Raw genomic sequence first — 14,880 nt, 5'->3', positions numbered from 1 at the left:
GCTCTCAAATGCCTGTAAGTAGCAAAATGAGCATATGTTTACCTGTGGCTTATTTTTTTTTTTTTTTTTAAGTAATGGGGATTGAGTCTCCTACAACTAAGTGAATCATGTTATGTGTCAAAACACTAGTTACAAAAGTGCAAAACTACTGTTGTTACAATGGAATACTTTAGATGCATGTATGATCTTACCCTTATGAAAACCATGGAGAGGGATGCATTTTCTATTTAATTCTTAAACAGAACCACAAATTGGTTCTATACTAGTGAGAATTATATTTAATCATCTTTGGTTTTGCTAAAACATCCAGGCTCAGAAATGGAAAGAAGATTTAAAAGAATAAAATCAACATGGTAAACACCAACTTAAGCTTTTCTATTACTTTGAAAAATCGAAGGTCTACAACTTCAATAATCATTGGTTGTTTATTTTATTTTCATTCCTATATCATTTCTCTGATCTCTGTTCTCTCCAAATTTGTAAGTAGCAGAGATAGTTTCATCTTAGTTGCAATTAAGTATATATATACACACATGCACACACACCTAAATACATATATACATATATGTGTGTATACATTTATATGTTGTTTTTAACCTCAATTTTTAATTTTTGTCACCTCAGCTCACTTTTATAGGCAACTTTTGAAGCATTAAAGCAAATCTGATTGTAACATAAATTTTCCCCTACCTTCTCTAAAAGGAAAAAAAAAAAGTACTTGTTGAAAAACGTACAGTTGCCCTGCACTGATCTCTTTTTCCAGTTTTTGTTATGCAGTCACAAGATTACCACAAAGTGACATGAAAATGGCATTATAATAATAAAGCCAAACATTCAGAGTAAATGGTTCAGGAGTCCTGCTTGAATACCTTTCAAATTTGTTCATGAATAAAGAACCTTATTTTATTGGACTAAATACATCGTCAAAATCTAAAAATTTATTCACATTGACACTGTGAATTATTTTCTAAGTTCAGTAATTTTGATGCCTGTCCTGATTTGTAAATTGCCATATAGTTGCCTAAGCATGCACAGGATATTACGTGCATTGTAAAATGAGCAGTAAATGATTTTCTGTACCGTTGTTCTTAATGAGACAATACAAAGTTATTCAGAAAGCAACAATTGTGAAATAAATAGTTTCTCTGCTGACGTAGAGCAATCTGTGCTCTATCTCAACTGAGTTGATAAAATGATGTTGTGAAATAAGTTTCAAGATTTTTTTCTTTTAAGTTTATGAGCATTTTATTTCCTTAATTTTTTCCCCCCGCCAAAACAACAGTCCATTACCACCATAGCCTGGATTCCTGGCTCACAGGTGATGCTTGTTGCTCTAAGGCATTGAAACATTCTAATGTCCTGGACTTGGGGAAGGATGTATTAGAAGTAGCATAGGGCTCAGATCTCCCCAAACCCACAAATCCACCAGGACAGTGAAGTTTCAAGATTTAAATAATTACTACTACCACTGTAAATTGCATGGAATTTTAAGATTTATATTGCATAGTTCTTTTAATTTTCCTTAAATCATTCTGAATAGTAACATTAAGGTAAATCTATAAACATTTAAAAGGCTACGGTGTAGTTTCTTTGTTTGTTTTTTTAACATCTTTATTGGAGTATAATTGCTTTACGTTGTTGTGTTAGTTTCTGCTGTATAACAAAGTGAACCAGCAATATGTATACATATATTCCCATGTCCCCTCCCTCTTGGGTCTCCCTCCCACCCTCTCTATCCCACCCTTCGAGGTGATCACAAACCACAACCTAGCTGATCTCCCTGTGCTGCTGATCTCCCTGTGCTATGCAGCTGCTTCCCACTAGCTATCTATTTTACATTTGGTAGTGTATATATGTCAAAGCCGCTCTCTCACTTCGTCCCAGCTTACCCTTCCCCCTCCCCATGTCCTCAAGTCCATTCTCTACATCTGTGTCTTTATTCCTGTCCCGCCCCTAGGTTCTTCAGAACTATTTTTCTTTTTTTTTTTAGATTCCATATATATGTGTTAGCATACGGTATCTGTTTTTCTCTTTCTGACTTACTTCACTCTGTATGACAGACTCTAGGTCCATCCACCTCACTACAAATAACTCAATTTTGTTTCTTTTTATGGCTGAGCAATATTCCATTGTATATATGTGCCACATCTTCTTTACCCATTCATCTGTCAGTGGACACTTAGGTTGCTTCCATGTCCTGGCTATTGTAAATAGTGCTGCAATGAACACTGTGGTACAGCATAGTTTTTAAGGTTATGTTTTAAAGATACATAAAATAAACATAACACACTTCTATAAATATAAAAGATATGCAGAAAATACAGGTTACTTTTTTAACATCTTTATTGGAGTATAATTGATTTACAATGTTGTGTTAGTTTCTGCTGTATAACAAAGTAAATCAGCTATATGTATACATATATTCCCATGTCCCCTCCCATCCTCCCTATCCCACCCCTCTAGGTGGAATACATGTTATTTAAATGTTAGGGCTTATGCTGGGTTTTAGTTAAACATAAAAATCTATACATTTGTAAAAATATTAAATCTTAAATATTAACAATAAATATTTTCAATATGAAAATATTGCCAAGGGGGGAGGAATAAATTGGGAGATTGGGATTGACATATACATACTACTATATATAAAATAGATAACTAATAAGGACCTACTGTATAACACAGGGAACACTACTCAGTACTCTGTAATGGCCTATATGGGAAAAGAATCTAAAAAGAGTGGATATACATATACATATAACTGATTCATTTTGCTATATACACCTGAAACTAACACATTGTAAATCAACTATATTCCAATAAAAAAATACAAAAAAAAGAAAATATTGCAAATCCCTGTCCAATTTCTAAAATGAACATTAAAATCTTATCTATAACTAGGTGTGCTTGTGTGTGTGTGTGTGTGTGCGTGTGTGTATGCATATATATATAGTTGTTATTGTTAAAAAAGAATAATTGAAATGAAAATATATGAATCCTGTCCTACATGTAACTTTGGAGATTTGATTTAAAATAGCTTGTGAAGCAAATGACAACCTGAAAGTATATTCAATAGGAAATTATAAGGTATTTCTATGTCTTATATAGTTTACTTTTTTTTTTTTCATAGCAAACATACTGAACAATTTAAAAGTGCAATATAGACTTAGGGTAGATATCAAAATAACACAAAATTTTGAAGTAAGATTCATTTCTTTCCTGCTTTCATGTATATCTTACAACTTAACTACTTTTGGTTATATAAAGTATATTTAAATTAAATCAACTTGAATCACAATGAAACACAAGAAATATTACTATATATTCCACCTGTCTTTGTCGCTATTTTTGTCAGTATCCTGACCAAGGTAGTTATCTTAAATCAAAAATAACAGCATTTAAGATCTTGGGGGGAAAGTGTTACCTTGCATTGTAAATGCCAACCAAGAAGCAAGGAGTGTGTTGGAAGAAGCATGGATTATTTTAAACTGTTGAAAAGCATCAACTAGCAATTATCTAAGACCATGTTCACACACACTACGTACAGGTTAAGCCACCTATAAAATAAAATATTCATACAGTTCATATAATTATAAAATATTCATACAGTTGGTATAATTATCATACTGGAATGACTTGTCCTAACTCCAAATTTTACTTTACATGTAAAAACATAGTGAAAGCAATGGCATACATATTTTTTTAAATAAAATCACCAGATTTTAAGTTGAGCAATACAATGATTTGAATTATGTTTTAAAGACACGTAGAGTTAGAATAAACTAATGTGAACTTTAAAGCAAATTAAATTTAAAAATCCTGTATGCCCTTTTATTTAGATGTATATTTTAGCAAAAGTACAACAATTTTCATCCCTGTACGTCTGTGTAATGCTGAATTTTAAACAAAGCTCTTGAACCATATCAATTTCTGTCATCCATTTTTTAAAAATCTTCTCATTCACTGATCTCAAAGATAATAAAAAAAATCCTAGAACACGGATAATATTAATTTTGAAGTATAAACAGTGGATCAATGTACTACCTATTTACCATATTGAGGTTTTATTCCAACATATATCATGAATTCCTTTTAACTCTGAACAAATACTCTGGTTCTTTTCTGATAAGGTAACTGTGTGAATAATCTGTTTCATGCCTGTTAAGGTTAGTTAATGGATGCTTATTCCTAGAGCTAGGAAGTGAAACTTTTATAATACTTATTTTTAATGTTCTAATAGTTTTAAGAGTTTAGCTCTATGGTTTTCTTAATTACTAGGGCACTGGGATCACCTTCACTCCTGGATGTGGATATAAAATGCAGACTACTGGGCCCCACACTAGTAGTGAATCAGAATCTCTGGCAGTAAGTACTCATGAGAAGGCACTGTGAAAGTGCTTTCCTGGAATTCTTAGGTATACTGAAGTTTGAGAACCACCGCCTTATATGAGGACATTATAGTATAGAGTGATTTACATATTTCACACGTATCAGTTAAGCAGAATCATAGAATTCTAATGTTTTATAAAAAAATTGAGACCAACTTAAGTAATTTTCCCAGGTGACAGTAAATAGTAGTTTACTATTACTACTATTATTAGTAGTGGCTCAAATCAGCTTTTCTCAAAATCAGACAGCCCTGCAGCACCAAACAATTATACAACTGTGGGAAAGTCATAATAATCCTGGCAACTCACTTTTTTCCTATATATAGGTATGAAAAACAGTATCTGCCTCTCTCCCTTTTTTTTTTAAAACAGAATGCGATAAATTATTTAAAGTGTCTGATACACGGTAGATGCTCAGTTTTTAGTTATTATCATCATCAGCATCATGAGTTTTTGGTCCTAATTCTAACTCTTCTGTAGAAGTACATCTGTCTTCTTTTCTCATGTTCACCTATCTACTGACTTAGCCACCCCTAGAGTTGTTTATTTAATTATGCAGGTGAATAATTTTACCTTAATTATGGAAAATAAGAAATTATACTCCTAAGAATACAACATTAACCATATATAACCAAGCATATGTAGTCAAGAACATAAAATCTTTTTTTAAGAACTCAAAAACAAGATGCATTCCTAAAGGAACACATAGTTGTAATGTTCCATTCCAATGAGATTGCCCTGCATAACTTAAGTCTTCTTAAAAGGTTTTCAGAGTGATTTAATTATTATAAATTTTACGGATTCTGATATATGATAAAATACACCTGTCTCCAATTTATTTTTTAAATGCCATTGCCAAATGTCATAGAACTAAGCTGTGATTTTAGTTCTACTTCCTAATTGTTTGATATCTAATGAGTCAATTATCACATTTAGACCTCAGTTCCATTACTTATAAATAAAATGTTTGGATAGTTAATGTCTAAAGTCTTTTGTACTTTTAAAAGTATTAGAATTCTGAACATTATATTTATTTATCCATGAATTTAGTACTATTTGTCCCACTGACTGACTCTGCTAAACTGAAAAAGTAGTATGAATAAAATTTTTAAATACTGATAGTAATTACAATGAATCTATTTTTACAATTTAAGGATATTGCAAATTTGAAATATTTCATTTCTATGAATAAAAGTGTGTGTATAACCACAAAAGCATTTTAATCTAATTAATTTAGGATTTACAGTCCTTTTTCCAAATTAATAACTATATGTAAAACATAATTCAAAACAGGACAGAATGTAAATTTCATAGCACAAAATTATCTAAAACAGTATTTTTATCTAGACTTCAGGATGTCTGATTTCTTTGAAATTGTATTTAAAGGAGAAGTTCTTTTTGAAGAGAGGGTACAGAATTTTCTTTAGATTTCCACAAAGATACTCCAAAAAGAACTGCATGGTGTGGGAACTGAGGAAAGCTGGGTAATACTATGAGTAATACTTTAAATGACAGGGTTTTCTTGCTTGTTTGTTTTTTACAAAATAGAAGAAAACATTGTTTACATACACGATTCTTTAACCAATTCTTGAAAAGACAAAGATATCGACTTTCTAATTCATGAGAAATCACACCATACTTGGAATTTAAAGAAATAAAATGGAAGTAACACATGCATTCCTTTGTTCAATGAATCACTGTAGGAACAAAGGCCACTTACGGTACATTCGAAGTCCAGTGGAGGGGACAGATATTAATCATATCAGTAATTATAAAAATGCAACCACAATACTATAGGCTTCAAAAGAGAGGTCGCTGCAGCTATAAGATAAAATAATAAGGACTTGCTAATCACAGCCATCAGTGAAGGATTTTCTAAGGAAATGATCATTAAATTCAAATCTAAGACTGTTTTAGAGTTTCACAGAGAAGATCAAAAATATTATTAACTTCGGGAAAGGCATGTACAAATGGCCATGGAGTGAAATGACATGGCCACAAGGGACTGAACAGACTGTGGCTGGATTAAAGAGTTCCAAGGGGAGCTTAGTTCAAGGTGAACCTGGAGAAGAAGGTAGAGGAAGAAGAAAGCAAGACTTTTTAGGTCAAGTTAAGAATTTGTTCTTTTGCTTCATAATAATGGAAACTTTTTTGGTAGAAAGAGGGTTTTTGGATTTAGCAATACAATTAGCTGCTTTTGAATCTTGCATACCAGTCTAGGAAATTTAAAGAATAAGTTTCTTTGAGTTGTGATAATCTAATTTACCAGTAGGAAAGAGCTTGTGTTATCTAGAAGTGACTCCCAAATCTGAGAATGTACCAGAATTAAGGAGAGAAATTGTTACAACACAGATCGCCAGCCCTAATCCCAAATTTCTGATTCAATGTGTGTAGGTTAGGTTTTGAGAATCTGTACTTGTAGCAAATTCTCAGGTGCTGTCATACGCTGTTGTGGGGACAGAAAAGCACTGATCTCAAGGAACAGATCACAGACCTAAACTTCTGAATCTCTCTCCCATATCAGATTCTTATGTGAGTTTTCCTTAACCATATCAGAACGAATTCATAGCTTATTGTCTCTGAATCCAAAATATACAATGCAGCCTGTATCTTTTCAGCCCCAGAAATATTGGATAGTTGTAGTACAAAGTAATAAATTAAAGCATAAATGCTGGGACCAGACCACTTGGGTCCAGATCCTAATTTCACCAGTTTTGTGACCTTAAGTTACTCATTCACCACTCCCTACCTCATCCATAAAAGGCTATGATAATAGTTGCCTCCCAAGTCTGTGATGATTAACCTATTAAATAGGTTAATATATAAGTACAACACCTGGTACGTAGTAAGTGAAGTAAGTGATGTATGTTTGCTATTATTATCATTTTTATTCTCATTTTTAGTAAGAAGACATTCATTTAAATGTTTTTAATAACTAAAGATTATGAACAGTAAACATGTTTATTAGCCATGTGTGTTTCCTCTTTCATCAAGTATCTGTTCTTATTCCTTAATGTTCTTCTACTGATTATTCACTTACTAGAAAGTATATGGGTGACTTTCCTGGTGGCGCAGTGGTTAGGAATCCGCCTGCCAATGCAGGGGACATGGGTTCAATCCCTGGTCCAGGAAGATGCCACGGAGCAACTGAGCCCATCTGCCACAACTACTGAGGCTGTGCTCTAGAGCCCGTGAGCCACAACTACTGAGCCTACGTGCCACAACTACTGAAGCCTGCACGCCTAGAGCCTATGCTCCGCCAACAAGAGAAGCCACCGAAATGAGTAGCCCCCGCTCGCCTCAACTAGAGAAAAGCCTATGCACAGCAACAAGACCCAACGCAGCCAAAAATAAATAAATTTATTTATTTATTTAAAAAATTAAAAAATAACACAAAAAAGTATACGGAAAACTCTGTTTTATGAATATGTGTGTATGTCTATAGTTCTCATTATTCCTTTTATGCATGTAACTGTTTTTAAGTACAAGAGCAGTTCAAAATAAACTAACACATGTATCATGCATAAGTCTCCAATTCAGTGTTTTTCAGACCAGGCACTCCTGTTACATTTGTTGTTTGTGTATTCTCTATCTTAATATTAGTTTATATTCATTATGACTTTCATTTCACTACTGTTAACTCTGCAGACTGCATTGCCCTTCTCTGTGTTTCCTGACTAATTTGATTCTGGTATCAGAAAATGTATTCCACAGATGTAAGCATGTCATTAACCAAATACTTAACATGTGCTAATACTGACCCCTTGAGACTCTTCCTGCAGATCTCTACCTAGAGGGCTTGCATTTATTGATTATGCTTACTCTATATGACCAGGTTTTCTTTCAGGTATTTATCCAATTAATTTATAGGTAACTATTATGTAGCACTATAACAAATGCCTTTCCTCAAACCTAAGTATGTAGTATCCTTTCATTACTTTTATCTCCTAAGTTAGGACAGATGGCAAAGAAGGCTATTACAATGTATGACGCGACCTACTTTTAACTAATTCACATTTGCCGCTTACTTTATTAGACACCTTTCTCCCCGGTGTTCACATTTGGACTCTTTAATTATATGCTCAGCCAAAGACTTCTAATACATGAAGGCAATTTTGGAAGCAAGGAAGTAAAGCTCTGCAGACATTTCAAGATACAAAAATAAAGACAAAAGGAGGAAAAAATTGTATTGCAATTCTTGAAGGATTTGCCTTCCTGTAAACTTCAGCCTTAAAATTGTCTTTAAGATCCTAGGTTATTTCTAATTTTGGCCCTTAAATTACATCCTGCACATTCCAGACAGCCAGGACAGTCTCCCTCTTCTTTTTCTTATTATTATTCTGATTGTTTAATGCACTGTAAATGGGAACTCTGGGACTCTAGACTTCTTTTCCCCCCTTGAAACCTCTAAATAATTAGACTGTCGAGCTCTCACTGCTGCAAATTTCCCCTTCATTTCGGCCAGGGTGGCGCACATTTACCCTAAGGCAAAGCCACAGGCTAAAACAGTTTCATATTAGCTAAACATAGACTATGGCATGTTATCTCTGAGGTCATAACATGAAATCGCTCAAGCCCAATGAAAGAGGGTGAAATCAGTAGAGCTTTCGGATAAATGTGAGGATTAAATGAGAGTTCCAAACAAGCTGCCAGCAACTTGAAATCCAAATCACCTGTAATTTAAAAAGGCAGTAAGTGTTAATAGTACCACAGAGGTCTGAGGCCCACAGTCTTAGCCAACACACTGTCTAAAGTGTTCCAAGGGAGCAGAGATAGATGGTGGCTTATTTGTTAATTCCTCCTCCAAAATCTTAAAAGTGTCCATTACGATCCTTTTTAACCTAAAAAAGAAATACTACAGAAAGGGTCTGAAATTCTCTAATGCATTGTATACTCTATATATTGGCCATAGGTAAATAATAAGGGGTTCTCTTAGTAGGTCTTCCCACAAGACAGACGCAAATGCTGTGGGACAGTCCACTTCTCAATAGTAGGGAGTTATCAGTCATGATGCAGCACCACCCCTGAGAGCCGGGAAGGTGTTGGACGGTAAATGAGTGGCAGTGCCCTTTGGGCAGGCCACAGCACAACAGGAAAGGAGGCAGGAAGAAGGTAGTTTTCTGGGCCTGTGTTTTCCCTGGTCTGTGGTTAGACAAAGGGTTCACTTTTCAAGTGTCTTAATCTTCCCAAGCAGAATTACTTTCTCTGTAATAGTCAACACTCTTATGTACTGTATGCTGTTCTGTGGAACAAAGATAAGCTATTTGGTCTAACTTAAAAAGAATGCATAAAGCTTGAGTAAGCACACTGCTACCAGACTCTAAGAGTTTACTCTTGCATATTTGTGAAAACACAAATGGAAATGAGCCGATTTGCTGGGAAAAAAATATAGAAACTCCAGGGATTTCACCTCCTCAGCAGAGCAATCATTTAGGGAATATGACAGGAGAGGATGTGCATTAATTTATCCATGTCACCCACTCTTCATCTCTTATCCTTCTTTCCCTTCACAACCAATACTTTGTCATAATAATACTGAATTCAGTTACTGAGTACTTATTGTCTGGTGAGCACTATGGTAAGTCCACTATAAAGTGCATTATTTCTTTAGTCATTCTAAAACACTATGAAGTAGGAACCATTTTACAGATAGAGAAACTAACTCTTAAAAAGTAAAATAGGGCTTCCCTGTTGGTGCAGTGGTTGAGAGTCCGCCTGCCGATGCAGGGGACACAGGTTCGTGCCCCGGTCCGGGAAGATCCCACATGCCATGGAGCAGCTGTGCCCATGAGCCATGGCTGCTGAACCTGCGTGTCCGGAGCCTGTGCTCCGCAACAGGAGAGGCCACAACAGTGAGAGGCCCGCGTACCGCAGGAAAAAAAAAAAAAAAAAAAGAAAGTAAAATAACTCTCCCTAGTTAATGTAACAAGTAAGTGGCAGAGGCAAGGCTAGATTGCAACTCAGTTCTGGTAACTGAAATCAGGTTCATAAACAAAGCATGATACTACATTCTCTGTTATGTCCACATTGCATAGCAATTATCCACATAAAGTTCATGTCCCTGGCCCTGCCACTGAATGGCAGAATGAATCTTTTAAAAAAAATTTTTAATGTTTTATGTAATCCATCATATCCAAAATATTCTCATTTCAATATGTTACTAATATTTTTAACAATGAGACATTTTACTTTTTTTTTGTACTGTCTTAAAAGACCAATATGTTTTAGATTCTCAATTTGGATAACATTTCAATTTGGACATTAAATTTTCATGAGAAAGACCTGATCTGTAGATTTAATAAAATGTACACCTGAAAAAATAGATTCAGATACCCAAGTTCCTAACATACTTAAACATTTTCTAATAACTGAATCAAGTTAATAGTTTTAAAACTTAAACAAATTAAAACTAAAAATTGACTTCCACCATTTCATTGGCTCCATAACATCTATGGCTAGTGACTGCCATACTGTTCAGGAGAAATGAAGAAAACTGGTTTGTCCAAGTGTGATACACAGACCAGCCTTGGCCCTGTCACTGAATAGTATTGGGCAATTGTTGCCTTAACTATCTAGGCCAACTCATTCTAAAAGCCAACTCTATGAATGTGGAGATGACTTGTGATCTCCATGCTAAAATCTTTGCTGCAGTTTTCAGTGTTTGTCCAAATACTGACTATCTTAATCATAAAGGGTACCAATGATCCCTTATGTCACCCTAAATGATACTTAACATGTTGGGCAAAGTGGAGCTTCAACTCCATAGCTGTTTTTTTATAGGTATTACAAAGACTCATAACATTTTTTGAGCTGGAAAGGACCTGATACTTCATCAAATCCCTTCCTATTTTAAAGCCAAATAACCTGTGATGAAATCAGACACTAACAGGTTAGTTTGGGAACTGACAGTAGAACCAAGGGTCCCTAATTTCTAGGTCAGCCTTCTTTCCACAATATCAGACAGCATCCTATGACAAAAAATAAAGCAAGTCTTGCTGAATTATTAAATGTTGCAAGTGGATTTTCAATATGTAATTACAGCTTAGGCTCTGATTTAATTATTTAGATAATTCACTTCATATTTTCTTGGTTAATTGCTGCCATCCATCGCACTATATAATTCAAACAATCATAAATAGCAGCTTGAATTTTACAAAATCACCATGCCAAAATTTCCAAGTGCTTAGCACTGAACAAATATTTGCAAAGAACTATCCATTTGCTGGATATTAAATTACAAATGTACTACCACTAGCTTGAAAAAAATTCGTTTTCAAATGAAATTTTACATCAAAATAACAAATGCTTAATTCATTTTACATGTATTCATCAAAATTATACACATTCAACAAAACATTTTGTTTAGATGTTTGAATCTCTACTTACACTTACTTTAAAAATAAGAAAAATTAAATTAATAATACTGAATAATACTGAAAAATACTGATTTTTAACCACAAAAAGCTTACATTTTAACCACAAAAAGCTTACAAAAGAAAAAATACTTTATATAGACAATGTCAAATATAAAACTTCTTGATAGAAAAAGATGGTGTTTGACATATTTGACATATTTCTCTCTGCTAAATATGAATAGAGTCTTAACTTTTATGTCTCAATTTTTTTTCCATTGACTACTCCTTGAATTATATAATGCTCCATTTACCTTCCTTGGCCTCATCTGACTCACTTCTTTCCATTTGACTGAATGATCTGTGCTACCCCAGCAAAGAAGACAGACATTAGCAGGGAAATAACCTCATTGAAGTGGTTATCATTTTAGGACTCTGAATGACTGTTAGTTAACTCCAGCTGGTAATCTGCAACTCAGTTTACTACCTCTTCTATCCTTTTTCAGTCTTTTTATCCAATTAATCTTTTCTGCATACAATTTCACATTCTAGTATTAACAAATGCTATGTTGTATATCTTTAGGATATCTTTCTTCTGGTCAGCTTTTAAAACAAAAGAAGAAAAAGCTGGGAAGGATGAAAAAGAAAGAAGGCAGAAATGCCTCCTGCATCTGTCATCAAGGGGGAAGAGAGGGAGGTGGCATGATTAGCTGTTTTAATTGTTTATTTGAATTCCCATTTAAATAAAATCTGGATGATGCTATCAAAGAAGCAACTCAAAATGTAAAAATTCCAGGCAAACCTTAGTATCTCTGCAGGCGATTAATTGCCTTAAAAAATGAAAGAGATGTCAAGATTGACAAACAACAGGCCTACTCAAGATTTGCTCAGCATGGTGCTAGAATTCTGAAGAACATCCTTATCAGATCACCTTCTTAGGTATGTAAAAATCTATATATTCCAGTGACTTGACCATAAAGGCAATGGAGTAATACAATTTAGGACATTCCTAAGAGCTACTCCTGTGTTATGAGCTGCCACGATCAGGTATATTTCAGATAATCACACTACTACCATCTATAGTATGTGCTATTTAATTCAAAGAAAATAAGAACTTCCCCTAAGAAGTGTAAATTTCTCCACATGTGGTCATCTGTTCCTGTGTTAGGAAACTGGATAGAAGAGAAACTGGACTGAAACTAGAAGGCATTCTTATCTATATATCCTCATCCCAAGATTTAGATGTCTGGTATGCTGAGAGTCTAAGACAGAGGTCATGATTCTTATTCATCCCACCTAGTTGATTAAAAGTCAGACCTCAGCTCCTTTTTTTTTTTAAGGAGGTTAGAGGGGAAAGAAAAAATGCCTTGGAAAGCACCAGGTCTCATAGTTCTGATCCTAAGCCAAAATAATGGCCTCTATTCCGGATATGCAGCAGAGATGATGGGTCTGCCCAAGGCTGTTCTGCCAACATTGGATGTATCCAACCTAGATGTGACAAAAAGACCTTACAAAGTGCAAGGCATCCAGGTAATATGGGATTGAATGGTTGAATACAGCATATTCTTCCTACTCCCTTTCCTTACTCCCTTTATCTTCTTTCTTTATTTTTTTGACACATACATCATCAAGTTTGACGTTAGCCATAAGAAAATTCATAAACGTGATCCATTGTCTATTATGCCCAATCTAGGAATTCCACTCTGGTAGTAAAGTTATCACATCACCTGGCCAATTTTCTTGCATCTCTCTTTGATCCTTTTCATGAGCTTCTGCACTTTTTTTTTGTTAACATCTTTATTGGAGTATAATTGCTTTACAATAGTGTCTCAGTTTCTGCTTTATAACAAAGTGAATCAGCTATACATATACCCCTGTATCTCTTCCCTCTTGTGTCTCCCTCTTACCCTCCCTATCCCACCCCTCTAGGTGGTCACAAAGCACCGAGCTGATTTCCCTGTGCTATGCAGCCGCTTCCCACTAGCTATCTATTTTACATTTGGTAGTGAATATATGTCCATGCCATTCTCTCACTTCCTCCCAGCTTACCCTTCCCCCTCCCCGTGTCCTCAAGTCTATTCTCTACGTCTGCGTCTTTATTCCTTCTGCACTTTCTGATTTCACTATAAAGGAACTGTAATAGTATTTAGCACACTGACTGGAATATAATCACTAATGTTTGGAGTTTTTATGAAAATAAATTGCATTAATGTTAAGGTAAACTCCTTGATGGGAAATAGAACCAACTCTCATGGCAGAGATTAGACAAATCTGGCAGTAAGACATCTCTTTTCTCCTGGTGCTGCTTTGGTATTGAGAGAGCTGGCTTTTACTGATCTCCTACTATGTGCACATTCTAAGGCAAGGTTAATATTTTTTGGTTCAGTGAATGAGAGACAGCTCTGATATCTGGGAGAGACGTCACAAGGCATCATAAGGTTTTTTTAAGAGCAGTGAAATTTATGGGCTGTCATAATGCAATCAACTCATGGGAAGAGGAAAGCAATCAGTCATTCTGGAAAATGATAGATTATGTCTTAGTGGAGAGCAACTGAGTGAGAGCCACTACTATAACTTTATGGGAGAATATTTGGAGAAGCTGATTTTCTAAATTACTAAGAAAATATTAACAGTGTACACTCCTTGTTGTCCTTCTCTTTGCTCACTTTTTACTTCCCCTTAAACCCACAGATAATAATAAGGGATATTTAGAGTCCTCCTGACATATATTACATAATTTAATTCCATCAGGAATTTAAGTGATTATTACTATTACTAGTCAGAGGAAGAATTAATTGATCTAGATTATACAATAAGTGGAGCCAAGATTTAAACCTGTTTAGTCTACTTCCAGAACATGGCACCTTCCATCCTGCAGTACTGGCTCTAGTCATTTTTAAATAGACAGTCCTCTTTCCTTTCTAAATCCTCCTCTAGTCCCTATTCTCATTTCTCTACCTATTAATGATATATGCCTAAACTCTGAGAAAACTTTATACTTACCATAAAGATACCCTATAATACCTTCCAAAAGTTTTGTGAATACATGTACATATATGTGTGTGTGTGTCTATATACACACACACTACAAACATATATGTCTATACACACACAATGTACATAATGAAGATATAAATACA

At 34.6% G+C, this 14,880-nt stretch overlaps 1 protein-coding gene across 2 annotated transcripts in view; it reads right to left on the bottom strand.

Moving 5' to 3' along the window:
* Nucleotides 1-14,880, bottom strand: part of CADM2 (cell adhesion molecule 2) — a 1,062,587-nt gene that overhangs the window by 473,124 nt on the left and 574,583 nt on the right. The window lies entirely within an intron of this gene.

Source organism: Delphinus delphis, chromosome 4, assembly GCF_949987515.2.
Source record: "Delphinus delphis chromosome 4, mDelDel1.2, whole genome shotgun sequence".
Taxonomy (NCBI): Eukaryota; Metazoa; Chordata; class Mammalia; order Artiodactyla; family Delphinidae; genus Delphinus; species Delphinus delphis.
The sequence above is the reverse complement of the archived record's forward strand: the minus strand, read 5'-3'. Positions and strand labels throughout refer to the sequence as shown.